At 39.3% G+C, this 14677-nt stretch overlaps 2 protein-coding genes across 2 annotated transcripts in view; both read left to right on the plus strand.

Moving 5' to 3' along the window:
- Positions 1 to 14677, plus strand: part of ankrd11 (ankyrin repeat domain 11) — a 213603-nt gene that overhangs the window by 77257 nt on the left and 121669 nt on the right. The window contains exon 2 of the mRNA XM_016540873.1: positions 1643 to 1724. The gene's annotated coding sequence lies outside the window, so the exon portion shown is untranslated. The remainder of the gene's footprint in view (positions 1 to 1642; positions 1725 to 14677) is intronic.
- Positions 1 to 14677, plus strand: part of LOC107730110 (E3 ubiquitin-protein ligase UBR5-like) — a 149033-nt gene that overhangs the window by 59432 nt on the left and 74924 nt on the right. The gene's annotated exons all lie outside the window — the stretch shown is intronic.

Here is a 14677-nt window from a genome sequence, read left to right on the forward strand (position 1 = left end):
GTATTATTATTTTTATTACTATTATTTTGATTTATGCCTTAGTTTTAGTTTGTACCTTTTTACCTTTTTTAAAGTAATGTGAAATGGATTTTTATATTTCTTGATTTATGCCTTAATTTTAGGTTGTAATGTTTACCTTTTTTAAAGTAATGTGAAATAAAAAAAATTATTTTTATTTATTTTATTTTTATTTTATTAATTTGTATTGATATATTTGTATTTGCGTTTTGAATGTAATTTGGCAATTAAATGGGTTTAGTTTTAACAGTAATTAATGTATGCAAGTTCAGCAGTAAAAATATTTATTTTTCTAAAAAAACAAATTAGTTGTTTATTTTAAGAGACCTATCTTATTTTCTCTTGTATATCTAGTATTGCTCTTTAATAAAGAAAAATTACTTCTTGCGGTTACTAAATTACTAAAATAATCGATAGCTACAGCCCTAGATAGAAGTCTGTCTAATAATCAGATAGAACGGTTAAACAAAGGAATTAAAATGTATACAAAAATGTATTATAACGATTGCTTTTATATTATTAGTAATAGAAAAGCAAACATTAAAATACTGTCTCGTTTGTCTTCAGCATTCAGCAAATACGCATTTAAGTCATTTGAACAAATCTTTGAATGTCTATTAATGAACATTTAATTTCACAAACCTTGCAAACTTAGTCGAATCTAGTTGAGATCTTGTGAAGTGTGCATTTGTATCCTGCATGATCACGTATGCTCTGCATGACGGTCGGTCTGTGCGAATTGAAAGGTGACAGGAGGAGCGTTCAGCCTCACTGGAGATGCGAGATCGACAAAATTTAAACTCGTGATTTCAAATTATGCTGCGCTTTATCCATTTACCCACTGTCATATTCATGTCATTTTCACTGTGTGCTGTATGTAAAATGACTGTTACCTAAATGTATGTTAAAAACATACCGTGAAACCGTGATATTTTTTTTTTGTCTAAGGTTATCATACCGTCAGAATCTCATACCGGCCCATGCCTACTGGTGTTATACTTTCAGCTATTTTGAATTTGAATTGCCTTGACTTTTTGAGTTGACCTGTAAAACTGAATGTCTACATAGAAATATTTAGCATTTTTCTTATTTGATATTATTTCTGAACATAGGATTCGCTGCAAGTTTGTACAATATTTACCTTCATATTTCATTCTTTTGTTCTTGAACTTGTTTTTGTTACATTATCTTGAAACTGTCAACATTCTGAAAGAAATCTGTATTTTATTTTTTTTGCCAAATCACCCAGCCCTAGTAAGGGTACAGTAGACATTGCTATCAAGCCTTGAATACCACTCTTGTTGCAGCTGTTGTCATGATGAAACTGTTGCAAAGGAGCTTGTGGGATTGGGTGACAGCGACATAGGAATGTGCCCATCGTGTGCCAGCACACCAACTGTCCCTGAAATTGTGATAAACCCATTCCTAATAAAAGGACCTCTGAGCAAAAAACACAATGGATGAATCCTCTGCTCTTTTTCTCATCTGAACTGTCCTTTCACGTTCTGTGTGCTGAAATGAAGGAATACAGTAAAATTAATCTGCATTGAGGAAATGACTCATGTTTGAAAGGTGAACTATCAGTATTCAGGAGACTAATCTGTCTTTCATTTTGCTTTCGCAGGATTCCTTGGACTTCACAGCCACATCTTCAGCATTTTTAGCTGGATTTTAACCTTTCCCATCTGAAGACGGCCATGGAATCGGTAAATCCCTTCTTTCTTTCTGTTGCAGCTAGTAATGAATATTTGACTCTTAGCGGCTAGTTCCTCGTTTTTGGTGTGACGGTTGGATATTGAAACACTGAGGAAGCATAACTGAGGCTGCAACTGTCTGACTCTGGCTGCAGTGGGATGTTTATTTTCCTTAGATATTGTTCATTTTTTTTCAGTTTGAGAATAGTGACTAGGCACTTTGAGCAGGTGTTTCTCACTTGCGTTAAATAAAGTATATATGTTTGAACATGTAGCTTTTATTTGTGAATGTGATACCGTTGACTTTGTTGGCGCCCCTACTAGTACCAACAGGCAGGTGGACGGCTCAGCTCTGGAATGTGTGCATTAAGAGCAGGGCTTATTGCATGCCTGGGCCCTGCCTGCCGCTGCTTTTGTTAAGGGTTTTTGTTTTTGAGTATGGATTTTGCATCCTCTGTGTATATGTGTGCGTAGAGGCTGTTGTGAAAATGGGTCACTGCTTGCAGAGAGCTCGCTGTCTCTAATCTAGGGTCCCAGTCCAGCACACAGCTCATGTGACCATGCTTCTTCATCAGTAAGCAGTGGCAGCCTATGACAGTCATTCCCAACGGAAGCCAGCAGACCCATAGTATTAGAACAGATAGTGTGCTGTTGTGTACTAAGAAAGGCTTAAAAATAGTTCACCCAAAAATCAAAATTCTGTTATCACTTATCACCTTTCAAATCAAGCCCTTCCTCCACGGGGCACATAATTAGATTTTAGGCAGCTGTTTTCCATAAAGTGTAAATTATATTATAACTTAGTTTAAATTTTAGTAATTATTTACTAGATGTGTAAATTGGACATTTCATCGCAAGACGATCTGACATCAATTCACTTAGCTGGCGATACAATATTAGCCAATGCACATGATATCATTACCTATTTGGTGGATGCATCATTCAATATGATTGCATTGATACACCCATATTATTTATTACTAATGATCACCTCCACAGCTCTGACTTTACAACCAAGTGGTATACAAAAAGTACAAAGCATTAATGAATGATATTGATTCTTGTTGTTTTTCTCAGAATTTCAGAGTCAGATGGTTTCATAAGACTTGGGGTGCTTTCACACTTGGTTCACTTGCCTGGTCCGAACCCAAGTTCGATTGCTCCCCCCTCCCCCTGCCCCCGCTGGACTGCGTTCATATTATTTTATTTGGCTCCGAACCGCGCTTCGTTTGCGTCATCAAGCCAGCAGCTGTTTACCCCGTTGCTTAGTAACTACTGCGCAGGAGAAGGCAGCAAATGCATAACATTGCTCTCTGCACTTTTATATATTTTTGAACTGTTCGTTTTGTTTACAAAGCTTCGGTACATAATGGCACTTACATCTGTTTTACGAATGTACTGAAAATGCTCTAAAGAATGCTAAAAGTGAACAGAAATTAGATATACAGCTCTCTGTTTGCAGCACGTCAGTCACGCTCGTCAGGAAAGTGAGTGAAACACACACAAACACACATTTTTATCAAATAATACGTCATTAATAGCGGTTCACTTCTGCGATTTGGTACAATTGCGTTCACATCAGCAGCGAACCGTACCGGAGTTCACTTGAACCGTACCCCAGACCACCCTTTTTAAGCAGACTCGGGTACGGTTAGTGGGTGCGCACCCGAGTTCGGAAGACAGCGTTCATATCATCCAAACGAACCGAACTCTGACGTCAATCGAACCCGGGTGCGCACCAAAAGTGCTAGTGTGAAAGCACCCTTACAAAACATTGTTTATCTCCTTTTGTGTTCCACCAAAGAAAGACAGGGTTTGGAACAAATTTTCATTTTCGAGTGAACTATTGCTTGCAGTTTTGTGTGTAGCATCATATTGCTACAGTTGTGAATGCTGTTATCTCTCAGCATACATGCTAGCAGAGTGAAGTCAAGCTCCTTTTTTACCCTCTGAAGCGCTGATAATTTCCTCCATGTTTTGTTGTCCCTGTGGAGCTCTGGAGCTCAGAGATCTTCTGGTGTTTACCTCTGAAATCAGACTATATCTGCTTACCGTCAGTGGAAACCAAGGAGAATGATCACAAAGCTCATTATGCCGGCAGCACACGCTGTGTGTGTGTGTTTTCCTCGCCCCTCCCAAACCCCTTCCACTTCTCCTCATGTGATGCCAGTCACATGGTTTCCTGGCACCCATAGCAGTAAATCAGAATCAGATTTTATTTTTAACCACTCTAAATCCACCGCCATTCTGATGGTTAGCAAAGGCACTTGCTTTAGCCCGTTCTACCCCCATTTCCCCTTGAACCCTGCTCACCACCTGCCAAAGATCTGATCATATTTGCAGCATTATCTGCTGACTGCAAGAGGGGAGGTGTTTGGTATGGCCACAGATGAAAGGAAGCCCTCTGCTCATTACAAGCGTGTTTTTCTTGTCCTCGCTTCTTTCCAGAGCAGCTCCGTCCCTCGGTGAGATTAGTCTGTGGTACTCCAGTGGGGAAATGCAGCCTTGCCAGTCAAATTACATAACTCTCATAGCCAGGCTTGAGACAACTATAGAGGCTTTGTTCCCAAGTTACTCCACCCCCTCCTTCCCCTCTTGGCGGCCCGCATGTTAATGTGGTATTGAAAGGGTCTGTGTGCTTCGAACAGGCCCAGCTCTGTGGTGAGAGAGCAGAAAACTTGCATCATTAACGTGCACAATAGCATCATGCTCGTATGCGAGCACAAAGATTAGAACAGCAATCAGTCTCTTCCTGTGAAAGACAACTTTGCGTTTTGACTGGGACTTTTAAACTGTGCTTCAGGGGCAGTGGGGCTTTTTCTGCATGTTGGGCAGTGTCCTTTTTCTAATTGAGTTGAGTTTTGTGCTTGTACATTCTGGTGCTAAAATGAGTCAGGACAGCAGAAATGAGAAGTCTTACTGCATAAGTGTGCCTGTAACTAATGCAATGCAGGATGAGGCTGAGCTTGTTGTTGTGCTTTGTGTGTTGTATTGACACACATGCTATTCACATACTGATGGGAAAGTAGCTACTTTTTATTTTGCTTAGAACTCATTTCAGCGTTGCCAGTGTGTTTGTTCTCGTGAGTTGACACTTAATGTGCGAAATTCAGTCATTCTAATAAGAATCTACGTGATTGGGAGTTTGAAAACTGAGTTTTTGTTTTAAAACACTCTCTGTCCACATTAGTGTTTTTAAGCGCTTTCCAAAAGCTTCTAATCCATACTGAAATGTCGGAAAACGTTAAATTCGCCTTACTGCGCATGTGTAAAACCTCATAAAAGACGATACAGACAGAGCCAACAATTTTTCACACAATTCTTTTGGCAGGATCATTTTATTTAAGGAAATATCTCATCATTCACTGACGTGTCTATTTCTCGTTCACTCATGTTTGATCTAAAACGCAACTGCCCTCATGTTTTGCCACAGGACGGCAATTGTGTGTAAATTTTCTGTCATCTTTTTAGGACTGTAATATAAAGAGTGTACAAAGTAAATATCTTTAGCAGCAGTGTGAAAGTGAATGGCACAATAAAAGCACAGTTACCGGTAGGGCTGCACGATAAATCAAAATGGAATCGAGATCGCGATTCGACAGAAGCTGCGATTGTCATGCGTATCTTTCAGTGAAGCACGGTTCTGTGATCAGCAGTAAATCTCCATCCAAAGGCCAGAGGGCGCTCTCGCGCTGAAACTCCAAATACGCCTCGGAGAAGTGACTAAGAACGTGACTAATAAACACACGACTACGGCAATATACGGTTTATCGGAGTTCTTGTTATTATAATTTTAATTCAAATAAAGTATATTTATAATGCAATGCCTTTATCACTGCTTAAATACTATGAAATATGTTGCGTGCCTTATTCTGTGTAAGAAGCCACATCATCTCACAGAAGGATTTATTTCAAACACTTGACTGACGTTATGAAGTGAGTTTGGAGTAAAAATATGTTATTAAATGTGGTATTTTCACATGCTTTCAGATGGAGCAGCATTTACTTCACAGCCGTAGTGCACTGAGAAGCTATGCAAACAGCTGTCATTATCGCGAACGATTTCTTCGATTTCAGAATTGCGCGATAAAATCGTCTGCGATTTTTTTTTTTTTGCGTAACTTGTCAGTGAACTACGGCTATGTGTAGTAAATTCTGCTCCATCTGAAAGCACGTGATGATGATTTCCTGCTGATTACAGAACCGGCTTTTTTAACAAAATGCGCATGACAATCGCATTCGATTAATCATGCAGCCCTAGTTACCGGTATAAACATAGATGTCTATTGGTACAATGTGTCACATGACTAAACATGCATCATCATTTTCAAAAGCCTCTGTCTTCACAGTCCACACTACAACATGTAAACGGCGTTTTCAAATTTATCCACTTTGGAGAGCATTTTCAAAAAGCTTGATTTTCCTTGGCAAAAACGCTGTTTCAGAGTGCAAGGCCAAAACCAAGAGGAAAAATATGCGTTTTCAAATGAAAATGTATTAGTGTGGACAAGACCAAAGTTTCCCATGCAAATTTCACGTATGTTTAAGATGGTCACACAAATTCATTGTGCTGACCAACTGAAAGCCACTTGGTTTGAAAGTGACGAGTGCTTGATGCATATCTACAGCATGGTAATTGGACTTTTTTGCAGACAGATTTTTGCTATTTAGACTGCATCTTTACGGTGGAGAAGTTGAAAGTATTTTACTGTTTAGTTAAAAGTGGAAGTATTAGAACATGAATCTTAAAGTTAATGGGTAGTACTTGGGTTTGCATGTAAGTATTTGCATCCAGCTAAATGCATTGCCTTCATTTTATTTTCAACAACTCTTCTGTTTGCGCAAGAAGGTTTTGAGTAGGGATGGGCATTTTCCAAAAATTTTGCATTCGAATATTTGGGCTCATAAAAAACGAATATTCGTCTTTGGCTATCAGATGCACTCTCTTCTCTGCTCAATCGGAGTACAGCTGTGCTTACCTGCAGTCGTGAATGCAGTGATGGACAGCTGTCTTTCCTCAGTCGACTGTGTTTGGATTTCATGTGATTTCTCATTGTGGTGGTGATATTATGATAAATCAGTTTCACTAATTAATTTGATCAGAAGTAATTACATTTTGTCAGATCATTTAGTAAGATCATTTAGATCAAAGTAAATCCAAACTTCGCGAGTCAGATGACGACATTCTGTGATCAAATACTATCAACTTGTTAACACGCTCCACAGTGCCACCCAGTGCATTTAGTTATAACTGCTTAGGATTTATCATGGATTCCCTCCATTTAGGGCCAGCAAATCAACACATAGTAAAATTCGAATAGTGTTTTTATTAGTGACCGAATGTTCGACTATTCGTGCACACCCCTAGTTTTGAGCAGTATTAGCATGCAAAAAAAAACATGCATGGATGCACTTCACAAATCCGCTGGAAATAGTTTACCATCTGGGTACCTTTGGCATACAGCATGATTTGGAATGCACCGTAGGCCCCGGTGTTCAGTGCAAGTCCTGCCAACTGCTCTGGTTTCTGATTGGTTATGGTGCAGCTCATTTCAGTTTCAGTCTCTGAGTCAGCTCATCACTAATATACTCTGTTTAAACCAGACACACTGAGAACGTTTCAGAGCACAAGTTCAGAGAAAGCGCTGTAGGTTGCTTGTGGTTGTGGGTGTGGTCCACTTCCACTGGATTACACGCAGCACTTGTGTGCAAGGAAGTGCAGCTCTGAACCCTTTGCTTGCCTCATCACTCATCTCCCTTCTCTTTTGGCAAAGGAATGGACATGTCCATTTAGTAAATGAAGAGACGCTCGTATCCAGAGTGATGTGCTGCCAAGACTTTAGAGCCAGTGTTTGTCCTTCTGCTTGTGTCCCACACTGATGGAGAACAGAAACTCTCTGAGGCCCATGATGATGGGTGTCTCATGGTTCTCAGGAAGTTAAGATGAGGAACAAATCATCTGGGTGCTGTGGTGGGACAGTGAAGGGTGTGATTTTGGTATGTCAAACAGAGTTGCTTAGCCTATGTTTTTGTCCTTGGTATAATATTAGGATAAATAGCAAAACAAGATGGCATTTGCCTCAAACGCCTTTTTTTCATGCAAACACCTGGTTTATTGATACTCTGTGACTTAGGATTCGACTTCCATAGTTGTGTCTCTGCAAGACATCTTGTTTTTGTGGTGCAGCCCTTAAAAGAAAATGAAATTTTAGGTGTTTCCCCCAGGCCTAGTAGAGCCGCCACAGGTCTTGAGCGTCAGACTGTGTTGCTGTGTTATGCATTTACACGGCATCAAATAAATGCTAAGCCCACTTGACAGACAAGAGGCCCAGTGAACTACAAAACCCAGTGGAACAAATTAGAGTTTTATGTTCTAATCTGAGCCAAAGAGCCCTCCCATGGTGCCTCAGGGCAGTCATGATTTTAGCATGCTGGTTCAGCTGTATGGGGCTCCGGCACGGTGATTAAAGAACATTGAGAACGTGGAGATGTTGCATTGTTTTCCATAGACGCCCTTTCAACTCAATCTGCGAGCAGTGATTGGATTCTTTGTAAATGTAATGTGTTTTATCTTTACTGTGTCAGTACAATGAAGGAAGTCCATGTCTCTTTGCTAATATAGGAAATGTATGAAATGTCAGCTGCTGGGGCTCCACAAAGCTGACCGTGGAGCAGAGGTTTTACGTTTGCGCATGTGGCATTGGCAGAGAGATAGCAGTTAAATGAACTGTTCCCATTGACCATTTGTCATAGCAAATCAAAGTTTCTGGGGTCAGCTGAAGTTACATGTGCTCTAAATGTTAATAAAATCTTGCATGTCAGTGTCTCTATTGCCAATCGTTTCTTTATGAGGAAAAAGAAAAGAACAAGCACGCCAGCATAAATCTGAGCTTGCATGTATGCACTCATGCTCTCCACACACCCCCTCCTTTTCATTCCTCAGTGACGTTTTGGTTTTTCCCCTGCTTCCTTGTATTGCTCTCTCCCTCCCTACATGCCATGCTCCTCACTGGCTTGGATCATGGTGACTGTGCTGTTTAACTGTTGTTGCTGCTAACAGAACTGATTTATAACCGTATTGTCTGATCTTAGATTATGTTCACGCAGTCTGTATTTGGGATTGACAACCGTATGTACTGAGTGAGTGTCAACAGAAAATCCAAATTAGCCCCGATGCACTGTTCTGATTTTATTATGAACGATTCATCAGTACGTGTTATTCCAAAGGAAAACATGTAATCTTTCATTAAAATATAATATCTTGCTCAGCATCTGAAATGACTGAGATGACATTTCATATAAACAGGAGACTGCATGATTCACTTCAGAGTTCAGAAATATCATGATAGATTCGATCACGGCAAGGAGTAATGCTGTCTATCAGGAGGTGCTACCAACACTATGCTGTTAGGGCTTAGTATTTGTTTCACAATTATGTAAGCAATCAGTGCTGTGATTGACATGACCAATGACATTTTTTGAATCTTTGGGGGCTTGGGCCAAAAACCTTGGGCCAAAGCAGGCCAGCTCGTGCTTGAGGAGTGGTGGAGTTTCTCTGCGTCTGGAGAGCATCAGCGCCGTGGATTATTTCATATAGTTAACAGCTGTAACACCAGCATTAAAGACTTTTAAAATGATTTTAGCTCAAAACTCACTTTCAGACTAGTGTTGTCAAAAGACCCGGTACTTCGGTACCAAGTCGGTACTAAAACAATTAAAAAGTTACGGTACCACGTTTTCTTAAGTACCGGTAGTACCGAGTACCCGGTCAACCCGGGTCTTGATGCGCTATCCGAAAGATGGATCACTGATCATAAACTAGATGTGCTCTGTTTGACAGAAACCTGGCTAAAACCTGATGATTACATTATTTTAAATGAGTCTACCCCCCAAGATTACTGTTATAAACATGAGCCGCGTCCAAAAGGTAAAGGGGGAGGTGTTGCTTCAATTTATAACAATGTTTTCAGTATTTCTCAGAAGGCGGGTTTCAAGTATAACTCGTTTGAAGTAATGGTGCTTCATATAACATTATCCAGAGAAACAAGTGTTAATGATAAATCCCCTGTGTCGTTTGTACTGGCTACTGTATACAGGCCACCAGGGCACCATACAGACTTTATTAAAGAATGTGCTGATTTTATATCCGAGTTAGTGCTGGCTGCAGATAAAGTTTTAATTGTTGGTGATTTTAATATCCATGTTGATAATGAAAAAGATGCATTGGGATCAGCATTCATAGACATTCTGAACTCTATTGGGGTTAGACAACACGTCTCAGGACCTACTCATTGTCGAAATCATACTCTAGATTTAATACTGTCACATGGAATTGATGTTGATGGTGTTGAAATTATGCAGCCAAGCGATGATATCTCAGATCATTATTTAGTCTTGTGCAAACTTCATATAGCTAAAACTGTAAATTCTAATCCTTGTTACAAGTATGGTAGAACCATCACTTCTACCACAAAAGACTGCTTTGTAAGTAATCTTCCTGATTTATCCCAATTCCCTAGCATTTCCAAAACCTCAGAACAACTTGATGATGTAACAGAAACTATGGACTCTCTCTTTTCTAGCATTTTAAATACAGTTGCTCCTTTACGCTTAAGGAAGATTAAGGAAAACAGTCTGACACCGTGGTATAATGAGCACACTCGCACCCTAAAGAGAGCAGCCCGGAAAATGGAGCGCAGCTGGAGGAAAACAAAACTAGAGGTATTTCGTATTGCTTGGCGGGAAAGTAACCTATCCTACAGAAAAGCATTAAAAACTGCTAGATCTGATTACTTTTCTTCTCTTTTAGAAGAAAACAAACATAACCCCAAGTATTTATTCAATACAGTGGCTAAACTAACGAAAAATAAAGCATCAACAGGTGTTGACATTTCCCAACAGCACAGCAGTAATGACTTTATGAACTACTTTACTTCTAAGATCGATACTATTAGAGATAAAATTGTAACCATGCAGCCGTCAGCTATAGTATCGCATCAGGTAGCTTGCTATAGATCGCCTGAGGAACAATTCCACTCATTCTCTACTATAGGAGAGGAAGAATTGTATAAACTTGTTAAATCATCTAAACCAACAACATGTATGTTAGACCCTATTCCATCTAAGCTCCTAAAAGAGGTGCTTCCAGAAGTCATAGATCCTCTTCTGACTATTATTAATTCATCATTGTCATTAGGATATGTCCCAAAAACCTTCAAACTGGCTGTTATTAAGCCTCTCATCAAAAAACCACAACTTGACCCCAAAGAACTAGTTAATTACAGACCGATCTCGAATCTCCCTTTTCTGTCCAAAATACTAGAAAATGTAGTATCCTCACAATTATATTCCTTCTTAGAGAAAAATGGTATTTGTGAGGATTTCCAGTCAGGATTTAGACCGTATCATAGTACCGAGACTGCTCTCATTAGAGTTACAAATGGACCTGCTCTTATCATCTGATTGTGGTTGTATCTCTCTATTAGTGCTATTGGATCTTAGCGCTGTGTTTGACATAGTGTTGTCAAAAGACCCGGTACTTCGGTACCAAGTCGGTACTAAAACAATTAAAAAGTTACGGTACCACGTTTTCTTAAGTACCGGTGGTACCGAGTACCTGGTCAACCCGGTTCTTGATGCGCTATCCGAAAGATGCGCAGATGCGCTCTCTTCATTAAAGCACTGAGACATGGCGACCGGTGGTGCTGCTGATGCGGTGGCTCTGAATCCACTTGTTGACAGGAAAGGAGGAAAAAGCCATGTATGGAAATATTTTGGATTTGCGGCTGATGACCAGGGGAACATCATAGATCAACAAAAACCAATTTGCAAACGATGTCATCGAAGTTTTCTCTCAAAAGGAGGAAACACATCCAACTTAATAAAACACCTCAAAGACCGACACCCAGATCTAATGAAAGAGTTCAAGCAGGTAAGGTTCAATTAAATTTTATATTTAGAGCTTCCGTTATAAACATTATATCATATTTTAATTTGAATGTCGGATTGAAATAAGCATCGCGCGTCTGCGTAGTTAATCGTTAGCGTAAGCGCGGCTAACGCTAACGGCTAACGCGAGTATTAGAATGAAGTTTCTTTATTTACTATTTAATGCTCCTATAGCTTTTATTAGATTAAAAAACAGGAATCTTTATTAATGCCAAAAATGCTTACATTTATGTGCCTTTTTGTTCTCTCGGGCAGCCATGTTGCCGCTGAAGCCGGTTCACGCCGAGATAATTCATACCCCTTCTTTTGAAGTGTGGTCCCGAAAAATCTTAGTTTGAAGGGCTATCTGGCCCTTCCCCTTACCCCTCCAACCAAAAGAGAATCGAGACACCCCTACCCCTTCACATGAACGCGTGAAACGGAGGGGTAGGGGAAAGGGGAAGAGCTAAGGGGTAGAGTTGGGATTGGGCCTTAGCCCCACCCGGCTTGTTCAAAGCACTGGCTCGCACTGGCCCGGCTATTGTGCTTCAAGTTTCTGATGAAGATCATAAGCTGAAAAGAGAAGCGTAACAGTTCCCAACTTAGATCTAACTGTTTGTACTTAATGTGTAAATGGATATTTTTCTAAATGGCAGGCAGTGACGTCTCACACCTTATTTGAGCGCTATAATTGCAGAGCACCTATTTTGGGAGCTGCTCTGTGGATGCAAAACCAGAGATGAAGGCTTGTTCACCAGCATCTGACCATAATGACTTTGATTTTTCATTGTCTATGTTAGACTGGCTGTGGTTTGAGGAAATAGTGCTGTTACATTTTGTCCAAATATCTGAATTCCTATAAAAGGCCTGAGAGATGTGTTCTGCTCCCGGTCTGCTTGGGCTGGTCCCGCAGTCCCTTTTCCCAGCACAGTGCTCAGTGACCATGCTGTCATGTGTCCCTCATCTGGTCTGAAGCCAACAGCACTCTTGGGATGGAGTGTCTTTGTTCACAACCCCTCAGTGTGCATGCATGCCTTTCTCTTCTCTCAATAGAGGTGCTGACCTTTGCTCACTGTGATATTTCCATGTGAAAACAAGAAATTGGGTGAGGGAAGATGCTTGTTTCTTCAAATATCCAGTGTCCTGTTGTGTAAATATTAAATATTAAATATTGTCAAATTTTGTAATCTGCATTAGGCATATGACAGTATCAAATTTTCATGTTGCTATTAATTGCTAATGCTTTTATCACGGTATACAGTATTATCACGGTATTGAAATTTAGTTGCAAAAAAAAGTGTTATCATAAACTATAACAGGTTTAATATCTTTTCTTATAACAAAAACAGCTGAACATTTACATACAATAAGGTAATACACAAAAAATGTATAAAGTAAAAAAAAAAAAATCATACAGCAGGGCTCCAGACTGCGACCATGACTGCCTGTGCGACTAAATTTTGTGAGCGGTTGCACTGGCGCGACCACCGCGTTGCTCAACTCATAAGCGCTGCCATTTCTGTTGCATATGAGAAACATCAAACGGCAAACGAAACTGAAAGCATAACGAAACCGCGCTACTTGTTTGAACTGCACAGGTTTATACTCGCCGCGTCAGCATGAGCGCAAAGGTGCGCGAAGCAAAAAGGACGTGAATACTGAGGAAACGATGGATGGTTTTCATGCTAAAGTAAAGTAAAAGACCGCTTCTTAAACCAGAGAAGGTGAACATGTTGGTATTCTTGTGGGAAAAACACATGCAAGCACTGTCACCGACTACAAGTTTAGTTTTACTTTTCTTTTTGTTTTCATTTTGAAAAGCTTGTTAATCTTTGCTGTTTACCTCACATTACGCTATGGAGGCTCTCTTTTATTTGTATTTTTTTATTTGATTCCTCAGTGTTTGCTAAACGTTCTGTAAGTTATTAGTGGGTATAATACAGCATGTGGTGTATGCCATGCCTCATCTTTGTCTAGTTTGTCATTGTATCTTACTGTTTTATTGTTGTTGTGCTTTTTTAATTAAGAATAACAATTAATCCATCTTTTGTTTTAGTCTTAAACAAAACAATCACAATTCAAATCACAAATACTACTGATGAAAAAGAACGGGTTTAATGTTAACCACTTTCGTTTCCATATAACTATAAACTATGATAAAAGTTCATCAGCATGACACTAATGAGACAAGTAAATACACTTACGAGCTGCTTTTAACTTCCGCTGATAAAGACTGCTTCTCTCAAAGACTATTTCTTTACACTGTTTTCTGCTGGCGCTTGAACACACTTTCCTTATTTTCTCCGCAGCAAATGGCCAAGCAAGCGCAGACACTGATAAGATACGCGATACAGAACGAGACCAAATGCGATAATGTTACTTATTAGTCATATATACATTATCGTATATATACTTACGTTACTTAGAGGCCAAACGCGATAATGTTACTTATTAGTCGCAAAAGAGGGACCAATGGGAAGAATGAGTCTGGAGCCCTGTACAGATCAAAGTGCAAAAGAATTATAAAGACCAATAAGTAACACTTTACAATATGATCTCATTAGCTAAGCTTATTTAATGCATTAACAATAATAATGAGCAATAGCTACATTTGCTACAGAAGTTATTAATCTTTGTTTTAAAAAATACAACTGTTCATTAAATAACACAGTTGCACTTTTTGATTTTAACAAGGTGTTATTAAATATTGAAATGACCTAAGATTAATTAATGTTTATAAGAATTTTTCATTGGCAGTTTATGTTAACTAATGAATTAACTAATGTTAATTAATAAATACCTTAATGTAGCCTAAAGTGTGACCAAACAATAAAGAATCAAAACATCTTCAAATAATATCTAGGGCAAGTTGTAGTCCAGATTAAAATGTAAAAAAAAAAAAAGTTTGAAAAAAAATCTGAATGGCCGTTTAAACCATAGATATGTAATAGGTTTTAAAAAGTAGTGCAGCTGCTTTGTTTACAGGTTTCCAGGGTAACGGCTGCATTTCTGCGGTTCAGCGCCATCTGCTGTCTGTC

Source organism: Sinocyclocheilus rhinocerous, unplaced genomic scaffold (assembly GCF_001515625.1).
Source record: "Sinocyclocheilus rhinocerous isolate Xijiao unplaced genomic scaffold, SAMN03320098_v1.1 scaffold36, whole genome shotgun sequence".
In the NCBI taxonomy this organism is placed as follows: domain Eukaryota; kingdom Metazoa; phylum Chordata; class Actinopteri; order Cypriniformes; family Cyprinidae; genus Sinocyclocheilus; species Sinocyclocheilus rhinocerous.